This window comes from Bufo bufo, chromosome 3, assembly GCF_905171765.1.
Source record: "Bufo bufo chromosome 3, aBufBuf1.1, whole genome shotgun sequence".
NCBI classification, from domain to species: Eukaryota; Metazoa; Chordata; class Amphibia; order Anura; family Bufonidae; genus Bufo; species Bufo bufo.
Genome location: NC_053391.1, coordinates 225,298,893 through 225,307,411, shown reverse-complemented (window position 1 = coordinate 225,307,411; position 8,519 = coordinate 225,298,893).

Genomic DNA, 8,519 nt, shown 5'->3' with positions numbered 1-8,519 from the left:
GATGTCTACCACGGCTGAGTTGTCAGTTACGAACAGAACAGACTGACGCGCCCAAAGACTGCCCCAAATGTGGGCGGCTACCATGATGGGGTACAGCTCGAACAGCGCCGAGGTTTGGAGGAACCCCGGGATTTGTCCCACCTCGGCAGGCCATTCGTCTGCAACCCAGTGGGTGCCAAAAATGGCGGCAAACCCTGAGCCCGCAGCTGCATCAGAAAAGACTGTAGGCGACCGACAAGACAGCTCGGGTACGAATAAGGACACCCCGTTCCACTGGCTCAGAAAATGGTCCCACATGTGGAGATCCGCTAGGGCTTGACTGTCCAGGCACACTGGGCTGTCCTGTTCCGGGGCGGAACTTAAGAGCGACAGTAGGCGGGATATGAACGCTCTGCCCTGCGGAATGATGCGCATGGCGAAGTTTAACATACCCAGTAGAGACTGAAGGTCAGCCTTAGTGACCACGGTTGTGACTGTAAACCTGTGGATGACTTCTCTAATCCTTGTTAACTTATCCGCAGGCAACCTAGCTAACATGTGCTGGGAGTCTAACTCAATGCCCAAAAAGGTGATAACTGTGGCCGGGCCTTCTACTTTCTTGGGGGAAACCGGGACACCTAACTGGGAAAAACACCTCAGCAACTTTCCCAGCCCTAGGGGAACTGCCCCTGGCCTCTCAATCAGCAGGAAGTCAGTGGATGACAAACTCACAGAGGACCTTGTGTACCAAGACCCAGTGGAGCGCCTGAGCCAACTGATCGAAGAGCCAGGGGCTGCTCTTGGAACCGAAGGTGAGCTTGGTGGAGAAATAATACAGGCCTCTCCACTTGATGCCGTGCCACTGCCAGAGGGCTGGCATGATGGAAAGCAACTTGAAGGCATCCGATATGTCGGCTTTGGACAACATGGACCCTGGGCCCGTTTTTATGATGATGGCGATAGCCTGATCGATCGAAGCATATCTCATGCCCACCTCCTCCGAAGGAATGAGGGAGTTAAGGCTGGGGACCTGGGAGCCATGTGGGGCCGACAAGTCAATAATGAGTCTCTCCTTTTTGCTGAACTTGCCTGTGACTACCCCCACGGGACTGACTCTCCAGCGTTGAAAAGGGGGCACACCAAAGGGACTGATCAAGAACCCTTTGCTTAACTCGGCCTCTATTAGTGCGTCTATCGAAGCGGGATTTCTTTCGGCTGACTGAAGGTTCCTGCACTCGTGTGTGAACTCTGGAGTCGTGATCAAGCCCGTATGGAAACCCTCGTGAAATCCTGACACCAGGAACTGTACAAACCCTGGATTGTGATGACCTTGCAAGTACTCTTGTAGACGGCTAATATTGACCACACTCATGTAATTTTTCACCGACTTTAATGAGCAAGCTACTCGGGGGTGGGCCCTAAAACAGTTGGTACAGATATGTAACAGACGGCATTGCCCGAAATTGCAAGACGCGTAATTAAAATTGTTACATATCTGTGCCCTCCCTAGCTGAACGATGGGTCGGCCCAGCTTGTCTACTGAGTTGGGGGGTCTGAAGACGTCGAGCGGACCAGCTGCAGAGCTGGAGGGGTAGGACGCCGTGCTGACGGCGGACTTATCGCACCACTCGACAGAGTGAAAGATAGACTGGCAGGCGGAACAGGAGGGAGCTTTCAGGCCTGCAAAGTGTCTGCAGAAAAGCTCAGTGTCCAGGTTGGACCAGTCAGTAACGTGTTGGAATTGGGAGAGAGCCGCTGCCGCCTTAGCTGAAAATGAACAGTGGTAGTCATAGAATGCGTTCCCTCCATACCTGTGACCCAATTCTGTGACCCTAAAGAGATACAGGTCTAGTTCCTCCCTCCTGTCCGGCCTGGCAGTGCAAATAACATCCCTAAAAAGGCTAAACGCCATGACGAATTCCGGAATGGACAATTTGCGGTTGAGCCGGTGGTCGTGGCTTCTCAGTACCACTGACACTTCCCCGCAAGCTATGACCTTATTGTCAGATAGGTCCCTGGAGGCTATCAGTAGAGACGCAAGATTGACATCCCTACCCTCTAGGATGTCCTTCCTGATGTTGATCGGGACAAAGTGGGAGGGAGTCACGTTGGGGACGGACTGGACAGAGCGAATGTCTGCTGCGGCAGAGGTGGAGGCGACCGGAACCTCGAGGGAGGAAACTGGCAAGACTGCGCTGCGAGCCTCGATAGACTCCAACCTCGCCTGCATGGACGTGACGGCAGACGTCAGACTGTTTAGCATGACATGTATCTGAGTCAGCGAAGTTTGCATCGTGGTCGCAGGGGGATCATTGGTACTGGGTACCAGGGAGTCTTTCCACAGGCGATACAGCTCCGCTTTTCTGGCGGATGCCGGGAAAGGGACGCCCCGCTTTGTCAGCACCGCCATAAGCCTGGGGATGGTCCAAGCACGTAGGGACGGTATACTGCCCCCTTCGGATGTCTCTGCTACGACCTCATCCACTGACGCTTCGACAATGTCTGATGCGTGTGACATCGTAGCAACTGAGAAGCACTATACTCTGACTTTCACGGAAGTATCAATGAAAAATAGAACAACCTGTACGTAAAATAATGCGTGAGACACAAGCCTGACAAGGCAGCACCTTCCCGTCCCCCAACGTGTACCCCCACTACCTTGGTTGACAAGGAAAATCAACTGAGATCCAAACCAACTTCTTTTTGACTAATAACTGTTTTGAACCTGGAAAACAACAACAGAACAACACAAAAGAACCAATCAATGCGTAAGGCTCAAATGTAGAACGTGGGTTGTGAGTAGAAGGTATGGTCGGCTGATGTGAGTAGGTGTATTGATTGACGTTGACCACTACCTGACGTTGGTGATGAAAACCCCTACCTGTCTAAGCGGCACAGCGGCCTGTGCAAGACTTTGGTGTGGGCGATGAGCGGGTCGTTGCGTGCCCCACCGTGCTCCACGGTAACCACGTGGGGAACGCGGAGTTCCCTGGCACCGTGAACCACGTGGGGGTGGACCTTTGGCAACGGCTGACACCCCCCCCCCCAACCATGATTCGAGTGCCACGTGGAGAGCTAACGCGTGTCCCTGACAGAGTGCTCAGTGCGGGGCCCCCTCCGTCCCAGGGTAGCGCCACCCGCCGGCTGAGCACTACTGCCGCGTGGGGAGCAGCGCAGCCCTCTGGCATGAAGTCGACACAGGGGGGCCCCCGGCGACGAGGGCCCTACCTTGCCGAACCTAGAAATGCCGCGTGGGGGGCCTCGCCGGTCCCTGATGGAGTGCTCAGTGCGGGGGTGCCCCCCTTCCCTAGAGGGGCCAACCCACCGCCGGCTGGGCATCTCCACCACGTGGGGAAACAACGCTGCCCCCTGGCATAGGGGGAGGCTTTATCAGACACAGCCTCCCCCTTTTTATGTGAGGACGTGCCACGTGGGGGGCCCACCGCTCCCTGATGGGGTGCCCAGTGCGGGGGTGCCCCCCTACTCCATGAGGGGCCGACCCACCGCCGGCTGGGCCCCTCCACCACGTGGGGAACGGTGCTGCCCCCTGGCAAACTTGAGATAACGGGGGGGAGCCGGTGTCGCTTGTCCCTAAACTCCCGGCGTGATGGGCGGAGCCACGTGATGCCGCCCCGCCCCCCGGTAGGGCGCTCGTCGCAGGGGTGCCTCCCCTAGCTAGGGAGCCGGCCCACAGCTGACTGCGCAGCCCACCACGTGAGGGAGTGGGGCAGCATTGGCTGTGTTATGGGCGAAAGGGGGCGGAAGCGGACGGAAGCGGGCGGGGAGGCGGGGGGGGGAGGTCCTCTCGTGACCGCTGGCCCCGCCCCCCGCCGGAGAGAGATGACATGCTCGGACCTGTGCGGCGGAGGAGGGGAGTGCCGTATCCGTGGGCTCCATCCCCCCCGCCGGCGGCTGAAGAGGTATCGCCGCTGTGAACGGGCAGGAGGGGTCCCCGGACTGTAGAGGCCCCGCACCCTGCAGTCTGCTGGCAACGCAGTGGCCCGGCGCATGGCGGCCCCTACTCACCAAAGGGCCGACCACCGCACGCACATCCACTCACCTTCTCTGCGACAATGGACTGCCAGGTACGAGCGCACGCTTCCTGCGAAACTCTGCACGTCGTACGCATGTGGGAGGGCGCCGGCCGTTGAAGTAGGTGGCCAAGCCCCTCCCACAAATACAGGCCAATGAATCGGCCTTTACACCAATCAGAAAAAAAAAACTGATTAGAAAATTTGAAAACAATATGTTTCACTATCTGGTTTTAACTGGCAGAAAGAAAATATAAGTGACACATTCCCTCTAAATTCTAGTTGGCTTTCTTGCTCAGAGATGATGATTCTCTAGAAATCAGGCCTGGAGTGAGCACATGTAGCCTCTTCTCACTTCCTCAGCTACCTCTGGAGTGAGCTAGGGGTGGACCTAAGCCCACATCTAACTTCCTGCAGGGGCTGAGTCAGAATTGTTGACCCCGACAGATCCATATGGAGTTATGCTGGGACATTACAAGGCATTAACATATTAAATAACATTACACACCAAATACAGCTTGCAAGTATCCTATTCTGGGATACTGGACTATACACATTAGATGGTCTCCTGGTCCTGGCAAGATTGGCAGGTTTGGGTAGCTACAGACAGACTTGTGCAGATTTGGTCAGGTGCAGAAAAAGAAGAGTCATACATGCACACTATTAAAAACCTATGTAAGGATACATTTCCACAACCGTATTTAGGGGTCCGCATCTGTTGGATGTGGACGCATGCATTTCAATGGGACTGCAAAAGATGCGGACAGCACACTGTGCTTCTGTTCTTCCGTTCCTTCCCGCAAAAAAGATAGAGCAATTGTGGACAAGAATAGGCATTTCTATCATGGGGCTGGCCGTGTGCATTCTGCAAAATGCCGTACGCACATGGCCGGTATCTGTGTTTTGCAGATCCGGAATTTGCGGACTGCAAAACACATACGTTCGTGTTAATGTACCCTAACATTTACTGTATCTCCAATACGATATACATTCCACACTTCAGTTAGCAAATATATAAGTTCATTTAATATGGACTAATCACCTAAATCAGTGCAAATGCAGAGAAAAAAATCTTACACCCAAATCCTAACATTTTCACTCATAGCAACAAATGACTAACGTCTCCATGTTCACCTTAGCATTTTACTTACAGGTTTTCAGTAAATCAATGTCACAAGTGGATATTGCCCCATGTATGACCCCTCTCTCTTTTTCGCTTCCTTGTACACTCCTTTAGCTTCCTTCATTATGGTCACCACCGGGCTCCGCAGTTGCCATAGAAACGCATGAGGCAGATGTAACCGCCCTTCGGACTGCGGGAAGGTGAAACCCATGGAATTTACATCAGCAACAGCGACAAGAAGACAATAATAACCACTGCCAGCCAATCACAGAAGAACGTGCAGTGACATCACGAGCAACAGTACCGAGATGAAGGAAACTAAGTCAGAACACGCAAATGTCACAGCACGGGGACTATCTGTATAGTTAGCCATGTATTTTCCACGTCATTGTCAGGATTAACCATTAAAGGGACAGGTATACAAAGAGAGAGAGAATTACGTATAAAAGAACGTGTATCGCTGCTAGGACTGGGATCTTCTGATCTTCACTGGGTTTGCAGAAATGGGATGCAGGGGGTTACTAGCTGCAATGTGACGACGCTCCGAAGCTTTCTCCCCCTCCCTTCCCTCTCTGTTCAGTCTCTCCATTTCTTTTATAATGTCTTATCATTTAGCGCAGACAGGAATTATAATCGTTAGGCTGTTGCCATGGCAGCTATCAGGTCACAGAGTATCCCTCCCTGTGCCCGGAAGAGAGCCCTGGCAATGTGCTGATTTCACCGGGTAAAAATGTAGCTCTGCTGTAGGCCAAGTAGGCGAGGGCATGGAGCCATAGTACTAGTCTCATCATTGCCGGGCACCAGACTGCACACCAGTAGGATGCTATCTGCTCTACCATATCATTTACAGCACATGCCATAGCCATTCAAATTCTCTTAAACAATCCAATGAAATATAAATCATGTATAATATTTATAGAATACATACAGTCTCCGATCAAAATAAACAGCGTGTCATATCTGAATACGCATACAGCGTAATAAATATCCAGCTTTCCAGAATTAGATTTACAGACATCATTAAAACATAAGATTTAAAAAAATTATTCAAATCTCAATCTGTGTCTTTAGCCCACCAAATGTCATTTTCACGGCTAAAACGTAACGCGACATGTGTCTGGGACGTTAGTCATACTAGGATTTAAAACACATTGTAAAGTTGATTTAATAAAGTTGGCCTGTTATTGAATCAGCGCTAAACGGCTGTATCTGCAGCATTCTGTAAATAGGAGTGAAGATTTGGCCTTATTCCCACTGTGAGTAATAGGATCCTACATTTGGCACAGGTGGGAAGTGTATGCGACTAGTTCATTACTGGCTTACAGGTCCTCAGGGACCTAGAGGTGATGAGCTCAAAAGAAAAGAAGCAATTGAAGCATATCACTTCCAAGTTACACCGATAAAGAGTTGTTAAACCAAAATGCACTAACAACAGTACAGCTTGTTTTTTGTTTTTTTTTGCAACTGCTGACGCATTTTAATATATCATTAAAAGGATGCAAACAACTTGCCCCTTCCTGAATGGGTCAGAAGACTAGCTAAACCTGGTCCCTATGAGCGACCAGCTTTCCCATCCTGAAGAGAGGCAGACTGGGGACTTAAAGTGGCCCTGTAAAAAAACGACGGTAAATGTTGTAGGCGGGTCCAAATTGACAGAAGGCGGGTCAACATACGTAGGCAGGGACAATGGAAGTAGGCAGGACATGTAATACAGTAGTGCAGCACAAAATACTGTAATGCAGAACCAAATACCACAGTGCAGCAGAAAATACTTCCACCCCCCCCCCCCCCCCCCCCCCCACAGTATTCAACTGCATCACCGTCCTGAGAACAGCGATACAGTTGAATGAAGGACGGCACTTTCTGCCACCAGCCTGATGTGTAAGTTCTGATGCTCTAGGATTAAATGGCTATGTACCCGGCGGGCGGATGGCTCCCTGGGCATCGGCACACCAGGGAATTTCCTTGTGGGGTCTAGGGTCTCGACCCCGTATAGTTCAGGATCCATCTTCATGTGTTATTCTTCTACTTCTGGATTTTTTAATTCACACTGTCATCAATGACTTTTCACAGTATACTCATAAAATCATAGAGCTGGGAAGTACCACGTGTTTATTGAACTGGGCACTTGCTCTAATCAAAGTTTAATAATTAAAATTTAATAGACTATATACTTTTCTATACTTTTATTCATAGAGCACTTAAATAGGACCTGTCACCTCTCCTGACATGACTGTTTTAGTAACTACTTGCATTCCCCATGAAATCACGATTCAGGAGCATCTATTCTTATCACTCTATGTTGTGCCATTCTGTTATTATCCCTGCTAGAAGTTAGGAATGAAGTGCTTGCAGTTTGCAATGAGGTCCAGATGGGTTTTACCAGTTGGGGTTGTGTCCATGCACTGTCTGACAGAATCCAATCAGTGCTGCCAGTGTCCGACTGTGCAGGGACACACTCCCAACTGGTAACACCAAAAGGCACAACAAAGAGTTATATGAAATGATGCTCCAGAATTGGCATTACACGGGAAATGCATTTACTAAAATAGACATGTCAGGAGAGGGGATAGGTCCTGTTTAATTCCTTCTTTTTCTTTGTAAAGGACATTCCCATCTTAAACAGGAGCTACCTCATAGGTGAAGGTCCCAGCTTTTGAGCTGACATCTATTGAGAGAAAAGGTGAATGGCCTGATGCAACGAAGGTCAAATGACGGCCATTCTCCATGTCTAAGGTAGGATATGTACTGTATGGAGGATTTTTACTAGTACTTTACTAGACGTTCAAAGTTTTGTTGATTTCATTTCTTTTTAGCTTCTGATGAAGTAACAAGTAACAACACGAACTGTTGCCATATTGATTGTCACTTTTGAAGTAGCTTTACAGCATATGGCAATAAACTGGCACTCTGTTATTAACATGACAGTATCATTTCCTGAGATATTTCTGGAAAAAGTGACAACGTAATTACTGTTGTCTCATTTGTGAAGATGGTTGCCACAACATAATGGAAAAATGCCAATATCTCTGTAAAGTAAAAATAAAATAAAATACAAACACTAAGGCCCCTTTCACACGGGCGAGTATTCCGCGCGGATGCGATGCGTGAGTTGAACGCATTGCACCCGCACTGAATCCTGGCCCATTCATTTCTATGGGGCTGTGCACACGAGCGGTGATTTTCACGCATCACTTGTGTTTTGCGTGAAAATCGCAGCATGCTCCTCTTTGTGCGTTTTTCACGTAACGCAGGCCCCATAGAAATAAATGGGGTTGCGTGAAAATCGCAAGCATCCGCAAGCAAGTGCGGATGCGGTGCGATTTTCACGCACGGTTGCTAGGAGACGATCGGGATAGGGGCCCGATCATTATTATTTTCCCTTA